General features: G+C 38.9%; 1 long non-coding RNA gene and 1 other non-coding gene across 2 annotated transcripts; one reads left to right on the top strand and one right to left on the bottom strand.

Annotated features, from left to right (window-relative positions):
• Window positions 1-7,624: 7,624 nt before the first annotated feature.
• LOC130427525 (uncharacterized) lies at window positions 7,625-9,271 on the top strand. The gene is made up of 3 exons (XR_008907319.1): window positions 7,625-7,751; window positions 8,931-9,074; window positions 9,175-9,271. It is a non-coding gene; the product is annotated as an uncharacterized LOC130427525 (long non-coding RNA).
• Window positions 9,272-12,101: 2,830 nt separating this feature from the next.
• Window positions 12,102-12,265, bottom strand: LOC130430688 (U1 spliceosomal RNA). Its single transcript, XR_008907884.1, has one exon. It is a non-coding gene; the product is annotated as a U1 spliceosomal RNA (small nuclear RNA).
• Window positions 12,266-12,857: the final 592 nt, after the last annotated feature.

Genomic DNA, 12,857 nt, shown 5'->3' with positions numbered 1-12,857 from the left:
CTCGGCCAATGAGAGGCCGCGAAAGTCTTCAGTGCCCAAAGATGTCAGCACAGCCCGGAGTGCAATGCTCACAGCCGGAGTGCAATGCTCACTGTAGACTGTAGACGTCTGCAGCCCGTAACTGCAGAAACAGGAGAATGAGTTTTCCTCTTCCCCCTCCTCAGCTGCTCAATGATTCCACTGCACTGGCCCATGCTGAAAGAGCACTACGTGCTGAAGGGATAAGAGCACCATCACGACAGCAGTGTCTGGGCAAGATTGTGCTACCCTTTGGCCAGTATCTCAACACACCATTTCACTGGCTTGTGTCAAATGATGTGGGCTACATGAATTAGCAAGTGTCTTCTATTTAAGGTTTAACGGAAATCATAATTTTCAATAGTAGTCAATAGCAAAAACTCTCTCAGTCTATTGACAGAAGTATATGGTTTTATCGCTGTGTAGACTACTATCTTTTAAATAATTTTAACTAAACAGTATATTAATCATGTACTGCTTACACATGTATACTATCTCAAGAATATCTCATTGAATATTTATTAAGATTTTTTACAGAAGCAATAGACGGTGTATGGGAAGGCCAGCAACGACACCTAGAGTGCATTCAGGATCCTCCAGAGATGAGCATGTAGAGAGTGGCTCATAGAACCAACATCAACGGGGTGTACGTTCCTTATTTCAAATGTATTCGTGGAAGCAACAGCCTGGAAGGATTCCACAAAGCTCTGCCTCACATGATACCATGTAAAAGTAATACAAATGCGCAAGATGTTGTCAGATATTCTGTCCTTACCTCTATATGTGATGCCCCCCAATTGTAAATGTGTATTTTGCAGAATTCAAATTCTCATCTGATTTGATGAAACACAAATGCTGTGATAGCACTTACTCGTGATTGTCTTGGACACACCAAGGCCACACACTCATTCATTGTCTGATCACCCAAACAGACTCTCTCGGATCGATCGCTCCTTGTTCCTGGAAAGAAACCATCAAATGAGTTTGTGAACCCAACGTTTATTAGAACCGTACCAGTTATTAAATGTACTGATCTCTCTTGGATAGCCACTGCAACTGGGGCCCGTTCTTCGTACGTCGCTGATTACATCCGAGATCAAATCACACATCCAAGATGATATCATCGTGCTAATCATGATCCGGCTAATTGGGTTCTTCGAACACACCTGCCGCTTATGATTAGTATGGCTGGATTGAGTTATCTGAGATAATTGCGCGTTCTTGCACTGGTTTAAAAGGGGATATGTATCGATAGTAGAAACAATGATCAGCAATGCTGTTATTGGCTGTTTAACATGGCTAAAGAACGCGCCCAGTTTTTCTCCCAAGCAGAACAAGTGCTTTTAATGGAAGGTTATGCCGAATTTGAAAGTTTAATTAAAACACCAGGGAACACCTCAAAGTCTGCAAAAGCCAGGAGAGAGGGCTGGCAAAAAGAAGCAGACAAATTAAATGCGTAAGATGTGTCCATGTTAGAAGTTTCTATCACTTGCTACTGAATGTATTTGTGCTTTTTTTTTTTTTTTTTTTTTTTCATAAACTTTGTTCTTTTATGTCAGAGCCATCACGGGACCCACTAGAACGTGGGAACAAGTAAGTGAAGTACAAAAATATTTTACAAAATGGTAGCCTTTACTTCTTATACAGTCCTTATTTTAAAAAGCCACTTTTCCTCTTTTTAAAAGCCACTGTTAAATGATGTGTTTGTCTATAACAGCCACCAAGAAATAGGCTGAAAGGAATAAAAACAGGTGGTGGTCCTGCACCCCCACAATATACCCCAGCAGAAGAGCTGGCCCTTGGGTTGCTTCAAACCGACCCATTGTGGAGGGCATCCCTGGGGGCAGCTCTTCCTTAGACCCAAAGCCAGGGACCAGTAGCAGCCACACCTTCATTACTGGTAGACTAAATGAGCTTTCAATTCTCTTAGTACACTGTAAAAGGGTTTGTTGCTGCATTAAATGAAGTATAATCCAAATGGCTGGTACAGTCATTTGAAATGTTTGTGAAAGTGAAAACTTCTAAACTTTTAGTTCATATAAAATATGTTGCCATGAGTTATTGATCACAATTTTGTTTACAGTGTAGTTAATTGTAATGACATTATGTCCCCCCTCTTTTGTGCAGTTTTAGATAATACACCAACACTTTTACCTGTTCCCAAGCAAGTGGTGGCTAAAGCATATGCAGTAAGTTGTGTTTTTCTAACTTGTACATCAAAAGGAAAGAGTTCAACACTTTGTAATACCCATTTATTTCCATTGCAGAGGACAGTGAAGAAACCCTCTCAGATTGTCCTTTGGAGGAAGAACCTGTAAGTGCATAAATAACTTTACCCTAATTTGTATATAATTGTGTACCTATTCTTTCTGTCTGCAACATGAGTTGCAGGAGTCCACACCTAGAGAAAGGCCTACAGAAAGGCTTCCAGAACAGTCTGCACAAAGAACTTCTGATACAGAGGTGGGGCAGTGTTGTACTTTTACTTTTGTTGCATGAGTCATGTTTTGACCCTTTTTTTTCACGAAATTACACAAGGTGACATCCGTACCCTATTTAAACGGCATCTTAAACAGAAAATTGAGTATTTTGAGTTGAAAAAAGATAAATTAAGAGGAGAAATAGAACTCGACAACTTCAGAAAGAGAAAAGTTGCACTGGAGATAGTTGCTTCAAAAGGTGCTTCAGAGTAAGTGCTAATACACTATTTCACACATAGTATTTCTGACTTAACATAATGATCTCTTATTGCAGGCAAACGATGACTTGATGGCTTTTCTTAAAGAATATTTTCAATAAAACTCAAGGAACTAAGCATATTTGTCTTTTCTTTTCTTATATTATATTCAAAAATGGTGTTCCACAATTCTGTCCCGTGCAGCTCTGCCACTAGGTTGGTCCAGGTGCACTGGCTGGAGGTCATCATCAGGCTGCACCCCAACCACAGGGGTCTTTTCCTTTCTGATGGTGGCAATGTTATGCAATATGGCACATGCAACAATTATGTCACAGGCCCTGTCGGGTGCCATCCTCAGACTTTCAGACACTGAAATCTTTCCTTTAGTTGCCCAAAGGTCATTTCAATGGTGCCCTTATCCTGGCTAGAGCTGCATTGTAACGGGTTTGGCTCAGGGAAGGCCGTCATAAAAAACTGCCTGCAGGCATAGCCCTTCTCTCCAAACAGGATCCCGTCAAAATCCCCTGTATAATGGAAAAAAATGCAGTTCTGTTAGGCTCAGCATAATACTATGTATAATACTGTGAGCTTGAAATGTATGTTCCCTTACCACGTTCAAATAATGTGCCATGCACTGATCCTGGCCATTTTGCTTCCACATTGGTGATATGAAACATAGTCACACACCATCTAAGAGATTTTAGTCAGTCAACTGCATACTTTTTGATTTCATTACTTTTTTTTCCAAGTAATATATTACTAATCAGGAATATTATAAATGGTAATTGTAATTTACCTGCACATTTACACTGTGAACCCCCTTTCGGTTCACAAAATCCCCCTCAGTGGGGCCTTGATGGGAACGTGTGTGCAGTCTATGGAACCAATCACGTTAGGGAAGCCTGAAAGACACATACTGTTAGTCATACTTATTGGTTTGGTCATGATTGCATGTCATTAACAATTATTGTTGTACCTGCAATAGCAAAAAGTGGCTTGGAAATACCACAAAAACCCCTAAAAACTGCTTGAGCGCCAGGTAAACTTTGCGAATGGCACGACAGACAGCACTTTTCACCAAGTTCTCTGCATCTCCAATAGTGTAAAGGAAAGTGCCACTCCCAAAGAATCTCAGGCCAATGCACACAGTCTGTGCTGTTGTTAAAGTCCGGCTCCTCCGTGTTGAATACGTAATGTGTGGTTCCAAGAAATGAATGATGTAAATAACACCCTCACGAGAAAAACGGTATCTCTCAACAATGACGCTATCGCGCTGCGCTAATGGATCCTGTCTATCCCGCAATACGCGATTAATTCAAAACTGCTAATTATTCTTGCAACTTCCGCAACAGGTTGCTGTCGTAAAAATGGACAAGACATGGCTGCGACAGACTTGCCTATCTCCTCCTCTTATAAAGCCGCAATCTAATCCTGTTCACATGAAGTAAGCCTGCCCCCGAGCAGGTTCAAGTTTACGGACCTGTTGCCATGGCAGCTAACCGAGTTAGCGACATACGAAGAATGGGCCCCTGTTCTAATCATTACTGGACTACTCATTACCCTGCTTCTGGTCAGATTATCTGCTTTGCCTTTCATATATACTCATGCTTTCCTGCTCAATAGTTCTTTATCTGTGCTTGCTGAACTGCATCATACTCACCTGACATGCTCACCTGTTTTGCCATCCGTCGATTTTTTGGCAAATAAACACTGCTTTGAGTCATCCTTAACACATATGGTCATGTCATGATTTTAATGCCATTTTCTGTCGTTTCAAGGTCCCCTCTGTGCTGCACGTCCATATCAAGTTAACCTGATTAGTGGAATCGCTTGGTGGAACTCAGACCGCAGCTCTGATGCTGGGTTTGGTGGCAAAGGCAGAAATCTCAGATCCTACTCTGCGCCTCTGATCGAGCTTCTCAACACCCGCTGCCAGCAGCTGTTTGGAGAAACCGTGGAGAAGAATTTCCGTACCCCTGCTGCTGTGACATCAAATGAGCTGCTTAGTTTGGAGTACCTCTTCAGCCAAAGCACAGGTGAATCTGTTGCCTTCTCCCTCAGTGACCTCTCAAAGGACGGCCCAGTCCAGAGGAGGAAGTGGTTCAGCCTGACGAGCCTGACCCCAATGAGGATGACGAGGCCTACCAGAGCGACCCAGAGGCCGACCGGGACCGGGTGACTACTGACCCGGCCCACATAAACCTTACCACGGAGGAAACCACCACTGCTTACCCTCCGGCCTTTGTGAGTCATTTTCTACACTGGTCAAACTTCTTTGGCTGGGCTTACCTCAAAGATCCAAAGCAAGCCCAGAAAAAACATCCATTCTGAAAGCCTATGAGAGAATTCAGCACCGCATATTGTTAGAGGATCCAGTGCTGAGTACAGTGGGTATTCCTCTAACAAAAATTAACATCAAGACGGTAAGGGATTTCATCCGTCGTCAAGAGAGGCTCATCAACCTGCAGTCAACAAAACCGCCATCAGCCACAATATCAAAGACTTCGTCTGTCTCCTCAAAAGACTTACCTCCAGGAACACATCAACCATTGGTTCTCCCTCCACCTGTCTATCAACAAATTGTGTATTAACACGTTCCCAGCAAAGCAGGGACCAAGGTCTTAAAAGAACGATCAGACATGGTAATGTCAGCTCCTAAAACCTTGTCCTACTCAAGTTGGAGTCAAACCATCACGTGTACATATCTTGCCTGTTTGTACGCTTTCCCAACAACCCACTCAGGGATACGAAAAAAAAAATTGTCCTGTGAAAATGATGTCGACCTCCAAAGGATTGGACCACAGAGTGTTCACCAACTATGAACACTGTTCCACAGTTGTGGACTCACAAAAGTGAAGTTTGGTTTTTTGTTGTGAGATAAGAACACCGTTTTTATTTCATGGAACTGCAGTTTATACTGACTATTGTTCATTTTATAATGTATATATGTGTATCTGCTGTTTCATTTTTAAAAGGAACAATATATAGGATATTGTATATATTGCCTTTAATATATATTTTCTATATCACATATCTATTTTTATACTTGATGTAACTGTGATGCTTGTCTTGAATATGGCATTTTATTTCATTCCAGTTATATTTTATTTAACGTACCTTATATTTCATATTATATTATATTTCATGATATATGTAACCCAACATTGATAGCATTGTTATGTATATTTCATGTAAGTTTAATAAAAAAAACATGTATATTTCAACAGGATTGAATAATACAGCACTAGGTTGTTTCTTTCTGAAAACTGTTTTTTTACTTATTGTATATCCAATATCCTTATTTAATATTTCTTATTCTAAGTAACTAAATAAAGTAATAATTTTTGGTAACAATAATGTGTCCGATTATTTACATGCCTGTTATTTACATATAAATAACATGTAAGAAGAAAAAAATAATTATAAGGGACGAAATTACATTGTCTTTCTCTTCATAATGATTTTCATTGAATAGCATATAAATATAATGAGATTGAATTGAAGAATGGACATAAATATTCAAATGATAAATAGACAGTTTATTGATGTAAAAAAATCGAGTGCATGTATCAGTATACACAGAAATGTTTCAAATCAATCCATAGATTGTTTCAGAAAAAGATGTAAAGAAAAGGCCACATTGACACAGAGTTACACATATAACTGAGGCAATAAATCAGACATTTCGTAGGGCAACAGTTTACAATAAGGCAAGCCAAAACATAAAACAGCATGACTCTTAAATTATAAAAACAAATAAGCACTAGTAAATCATTTGCATGGCCCAATAGTTTTTATTTACTTAAATTACATTAAAGGACATGAAACTTAATACTGTGCATTGATGATGTTGAAGTAGCTCGGAATGACTGGGAGTGACCTACCCATTTGGAAACAAAGAAAAACAATAATAGTAATAACACGTGACAATTTGTAGACAGCCGACCATGCTCACTGTAGACTGTAGACTTTCGCGGCCTCTCATTGGCCGAGAGTCTACAGTGTCTAGAGTCGCCGTAGACTCTTGACCAATCAGACGGCCGAACCGTCTACAGTTCGGCCGTAGACTTCTGACGGCCAATCAGGTGCGCTTCAAAGCGACAGTAATAATGAGCGACAGAGACGGAGATGCGCTTTATTAGAGCATCGAGTTAGTATTAACATTGAACATCTTGTCAATACTATTTTTGTTAATTCGCGACTTGGGGACATAACGCTAGCCTGCTTTGCTACAGTTTCTGCCTGAAGTTCGTCGTTGAAGAACTATCATTCACAGCGTTCGGGTTAAGAGTGATTTATTATAATATTTACACGAAATTAAAAGTAGACACATAACTTGCATTTGTTTTAATGACGAATAAATCTTAAGACAATTCTTCCATATGTTCTTCATGTCAAACTGTAAACCATGGGTATTGTTTTAAGGCTTACCTAAGATCAACATTTCATTCCATTTAGGAAGTAAAGACCTTTAAAACATTAGTAAGTGTGATAAAGGGGAAAAGATTATTGAATACACTAAAACAAATGTATTTAATTCATAACATAAACCTTTGTTTGTGGACATATTTAGCTTCATCATGACCTAATCTATTAGTCATGCTAAGAGAAACCCCCTGTTTCTTACAGGTGTGTTTAACATGGATCCATTGTTGCCCACCCTGAACGTTTTAGACACAAGTGTGCCACAAAATAGGCAAACATGCCTTCTTAAAGCTTCAGTGGAGACAAGTCACTGGCATCTCGGAACACATGCTATGACAGGAGCACAGTGCCGGATAAAAAGAAGCCTCGTCATGAAGGTCATATCTTGGCTCTTAAGCTGATCATGTATTTCCACCCTATGTTTACACTGCCTGTCTTTGTGCTTGTCATTAACATCATTGCAAATTGCACGTCTTCAGCTATAAAGAGATGTCAGGCCATCACCTCGACTCCATCAGAGGTGCAGTACATTGGCCAGCTTAATCTGACCTTACAAATACAACAGTCAAAGCTTTAAATGGCTGGTGGAGAATGATGTTGGGTACATTACGTAGTCAGTCTGTTACTTGAGGTAAAAAAATATTTACTTTGATGACAGCATTACATAAGCATACAGAGTTAAGCCTTTCAAAATGGATAGCAATAATATGCGAATTATCCTTTGAGTCATGGTATTGCATTACAACGTGTAGATTCCCAGCAAATCTCAGGCCGTATTTGTCTGAAGTCCAGGTCAAAATTTGCTCGTCGTATCATTTGGTGAATAGCCGTAGTGCAATGCTCACTGTGGACTGTAGACTTTCGCGGCCTCTCATTGGCCGAGAGTCTACAGTGTCTACAGTCGACGTAAACTCTAGACCAATCAGACAGCCGAACCGTCTACAGTTCGAACCGTAGACTTCTGACGACCAATCAGGTGCGCTTCAAAGCGCCAGTGATAATGAGCGACAGAGACGGAGATTCGCTTTACTAGAGGATCGAGTTTCTTATTAACACTGACATCTGACAGATTCCCAGCCAATCTCATGCCGTATTTGTCTAAAGTCCAGGTCAAGATTTGGTCATACGGTCACATCGCGCAGTAAGAGAGGTGCAACGCTCTGTAGAGTGTAGACAGTTGCGACCCCTTATTGGCCGAGAGTCTACAATCGCCATAGACTCTACGCCAATCACAAGGCCGAACCGTTTACAGTTTTGAGTTTAGACTGCGGCGGGCCAATCAGGTGCGCTTCAAAGCACCCGTGTGAATGTGTAATAGCGACGGAGAGGCGCTTTACTATAGCACACAGTTTGTATTAATATTACACGGAAACCGTGTCAAAATTTACACGATATTAAACAGTAGACAAATAACTTGCATTTGTTTTAGTGACGAATTACAAGCTTAAGACAGTTCTTCCATATGTTGTCCGTTTGAAAAGTGTTAGCCGCGCTTGAAATTTCAATTGACCTTATTATGATAATTAACCATGTTTTTTGTGGTTAAAGTGCAGTAACCATTTGGGTTTTGGTGTATTGATTGACATTGGCTTTGTTTCTGTAACAAAACCATGGTTATTTTGTGGTTACCAAAATTCTATTACATTTAAGACGTTTACACTCATCTTAAGAAATAAATGTGTGATGAAGTGGAAAAGATTATTGAACACTCTAAAACAAATGTGTCACATAAACCTTTGTTTGTGGACATGTTTAACTTCATCATGATCTCATGTATTTGTCATGCTAAGAAATCCCCTGTTTCCTACAGGTGTGCTTAACATGGATCCATGAACATTTTAGACACCAATGTGCCACAAAATAGGCAACAATGCCTTAAGCCTTCAAAGGAGGCCAAGTCACTGGCATCTTGCAACCCATATATGACAGGATCACACTCCAGGATCAAAAGAAGGTTTGTCACGAAGGTCATATCTTGACACTTAAGCTGTTAATGTATTTCCACCCTATGTTTACACTGCCTGTCACTGACAATATAAATTCTACGTCTTCAGATGTCAGCCCATCACCTCGACTCCGTCAGAATTAATATTGGCCAGCTTAATCTGACCTTTGGCAAATTCAACGGTCAAAGCTTTAAATGGCTGGTGGAGAATGATGTTGGTAGGGTTGTCAAGGTACCATAAACATGTTTTACGATTAGATTAGATTCAACTTTATTGTCATTACACATATACAAGTACAGTGTAACGAAATGTAGTTTAGGTCTAACCAGAAGTGCAATTAGCAAGTGCAGGATATACAGTGTGAATAACTACAGAATACAATATTAGGAAAATACTATACAATGGGCATGTACTACGAAAATATGACAGTCGGTATTTACTATGAACAATATAAACAGAAGGCTATATACTGTGAAGATTAATGTACAGGTGGTTATGAACAGATAACAATATAGACTATACAATAGTGCAAGTGACTTGAGTGTGCATAAGTTACAGACATTAGCTATTAAAGTTACAGTGCAGTAGATGAGTTGATGCGGTTATTAAAGGTACGGTGCAGTATATGAGTTAATGCAGTTATTGAAGTTATAGTGCAATACATGAGTAGATGCAGTTATACAGTTACAGTGCAGTAGATGAGTTAGTGCAGTTCTTGAAGTTACAGTGCAGTAGATGAGTTAGTGCAGTTATTGAAGTTACAGTGCAGTAGATGCGTTAATGCGGTTATTAAGGTTACAGTGCAGTAGATGCGTTAATGCGGTTATTAAGGTTACAGTGCAGTAGATGAGTTAATGCAGTTATTGAACTTATAGTGCAATACGATACGATACTAAACCAGTTAAAGTATCTCAATACAAAGTCGTGCCACAATACTGTGTCATATAATTCAAATTTATACAAAAAAGACAGATTTTGACTTAATACGTTCTATTTACTATAGTAAACTGTATTATACTTTGCACTAGAATATGTTCTCATAGCAAATACTGTAGAATACTTAAAATATTTACTATGATAAGACTCAAAAACACTAGAATCTATGAGTTTTAGTAGTTTACTGTAGTAAATGCTAAAGTTCACTAGATGATTTTTCACGTAGGAACCTCAGTTGGACAAATTTAATTGATACAGCAGTCTTTATAAAGGGAAATATTAGGTTTACTTTGAATGCAGAACTAAAACGTCCAGTAGGAGGCGTCAATTTTCCACTGAGTTAATGAATCACTTAACCAACTCTTTCAAATCGCCAATTTGAATCATTAACTCATCGGAGACATTCAAAACACACATTTTGTAGATTTACTTGTTGTCGGTTCCACAGGAAAGTTTGATTGTTGCTGATTGTCCTCCATGCTCTCTACATTGACGCAGCGGACATGAGCACGCTGATGACGTATGATGTCAGATTTCAAACAGCATGACAAAAATTTTTCCTGCCTTTAACTTGTATCACAATTCTAGTGTTCTTGTTTTTTAGTTTTTGGATGTGCTGGCAAGAGTTGTACATTAACGTGGAACTATTCATATATCTATTCCTGCAATTAATATTTATATGTTATTTTATGTATAATATCAATGGGTGGTTATTATTCATTATGAAAACATAACATATCTATTCTGTAAGCTTTCATGTCAAGAAGATCAAACCACATGTTAACTGTTCAGAACTGTATTCTTTGCACTTTTTAAGTTTTGGTTAAATTCTTAAATACATGACTGACTGAAAATGTGAGTTATTTTTATTATTTTGGACAACCTCTTTCTAGGAGCAATGAAAATATATTTTCTATTGTTTGCTGGGCCACCCGGACCACAGAGGAGCCCAGTATTGACTAGACAAAGATGTAGTGGTACATCTGGACAAATTCAAATGGATCTAATCTGTGCTGAGAGGTCCAGTGCTGGCCTACAACCGCACAGGTTTAAATATGCTAATCCAAGCTATCAGAGCAAATAATACACTGACATTTAACCATGCTGTGATCTATCAAGAAAACAACTGGAAAGTTGGTGCAAGGTGTGAGAAAGCCTTCCCAGTGACATTTTTCAAATCCAGTTAAAGATGTGCCATCCCTGTCCACATAACTCTTACAAAGGCTACATGATGTGGCGTGTTTTGATCAGTAGCGAGTAATTTTGTGTTGAACCTCTCTTATCAGAATTTATGTACAAAGTCTTTTTTGTGCCAGTATGTTAAAATGCTAACAAATGCTTAAACTGCATTTTAACATTCTATTAATGTACTTATTCAACAGAAGGATGCTTGCAGTCCCAGCCTTTCTTGTTCCAGCATCATATCAACTACTCACAGATCGAGCATATAAAATTCCAAGCAAAGCAACAAGTTTTGAAAGAAGAGACATTTTAATGACACAGACATTGTGATGCTAATTCCAAAGACCCTGACACAGTATACATACACCCAGATGGAGACCATTTTGCAACTAAACTGCTGGAGCTAATCCCCCTTGTTCCCACACTATCTTTATCATGAGGATGGCCCCCAAGTCACTAAAAGACAAGGTTCTCCATAAAGACTATTTTACAACATTTACCAGGCTCATTCATATTTTTAGGCAAGAATAATGGACTCAGTCACTGTAAATTCTTCATGATCAATTACTGAAGAAAGAACATTATAGGCCCAAATTTTTAACAATCCGCTGCTGAAAACATAAAATGATAAGAATATTAGAGATTCCTACTATATAAAGACGGAAAAGACAAGATTTTCAAAAACACACTCTAAATGATTAAATTATTGGGACTTTCACTCTATCGATAAATACAAGAACGAGGAACAAATCCCGATAGCAAAAAGGGATTATCACGGAATCTTTCAATATAACATTGTTATTAAATCACGACACTTTCTTTCGTGAGTAGGTTATTAACAAACTTACAAAATAACTATCACTAATGGTGTATTAATAAGCATAAATGTTTTCAATTCTTACGTTAACAGTCTAAATCAGGGGAGAGCGCGAACGCAGTCCCCCACTACCAGAAATTATGCAGTCGAGATTCCCACATTTGGGGAATTCGCAGAAGTCAGCACAGCCGAAGTGCAATGGCTGAGCCTCGCCCTGGGTGAACCACCTTCATGATCATGGTGTCTCCCCTGCCAGGTAAGTATGAGTTATACACGGACTACGAGGGGATCTGTGTTTAGGGAACATACATTTTAACGACGATAAGACGGAAGATAACATAACACCTTACAATTCAATGGTGTTCCAAAATAAGTATTATGTTCCCGCCTTTACCTTGAAGAGTTTCAATGAAAACGTGCCATTAAAATGTTTCAAAATGTTTCGTTCTTGACGTGTTCAATTCCCATGATGCAATGCGCGCATCAACCAGCCAATAGAACAACAGGAATGAATAGACGCATTTTTTTACACGTTTATAAATAAAAAAAACTCCCCAAAACAATCTAAACTCTGGTAATTTATATGTCGGGCCTATAATCATGTCATTCGCCGTTTACAACTGTTAACATCATAACGCAGAGGAACCATACTTCGACACCACATAACTTCCGGAAAATTAAAAAGGGGCGCCATGCAGTGGCATTGTGGAGTAAAAAACGTAAAAAATTAATACTGTATCCGTGTTCAACAGTGCTGATTAAAAACACAAATAGGGGCACAAAACTAAGTCAAACTCTACATAACTGTACTATAATAGGACCGATCAAACAGTACTTTAGTTTTTTTTAAGAAACT

The sequence above is a fragment of the Triplophysa dalaica genome, chromosome 1 (genome assembly GCF_015846415.1).
Source record: "Triplophysa dalaica isolate WHDGS20190420 chromosome 1, ASM1584641v1, whole genome shotgun sequence".
Classification (NCBI taxonomy): Eukaryota; Metazoa; Chordata; class Actinopteri; order Cypriniformes; family Nemacheilidae; genus Triplophysa; species Triplophysa dalaica.
Note: the sequence above shows the minus strand (reverse complement) of the source record. Positions and strands in the feature narration are given on the sequence as shown.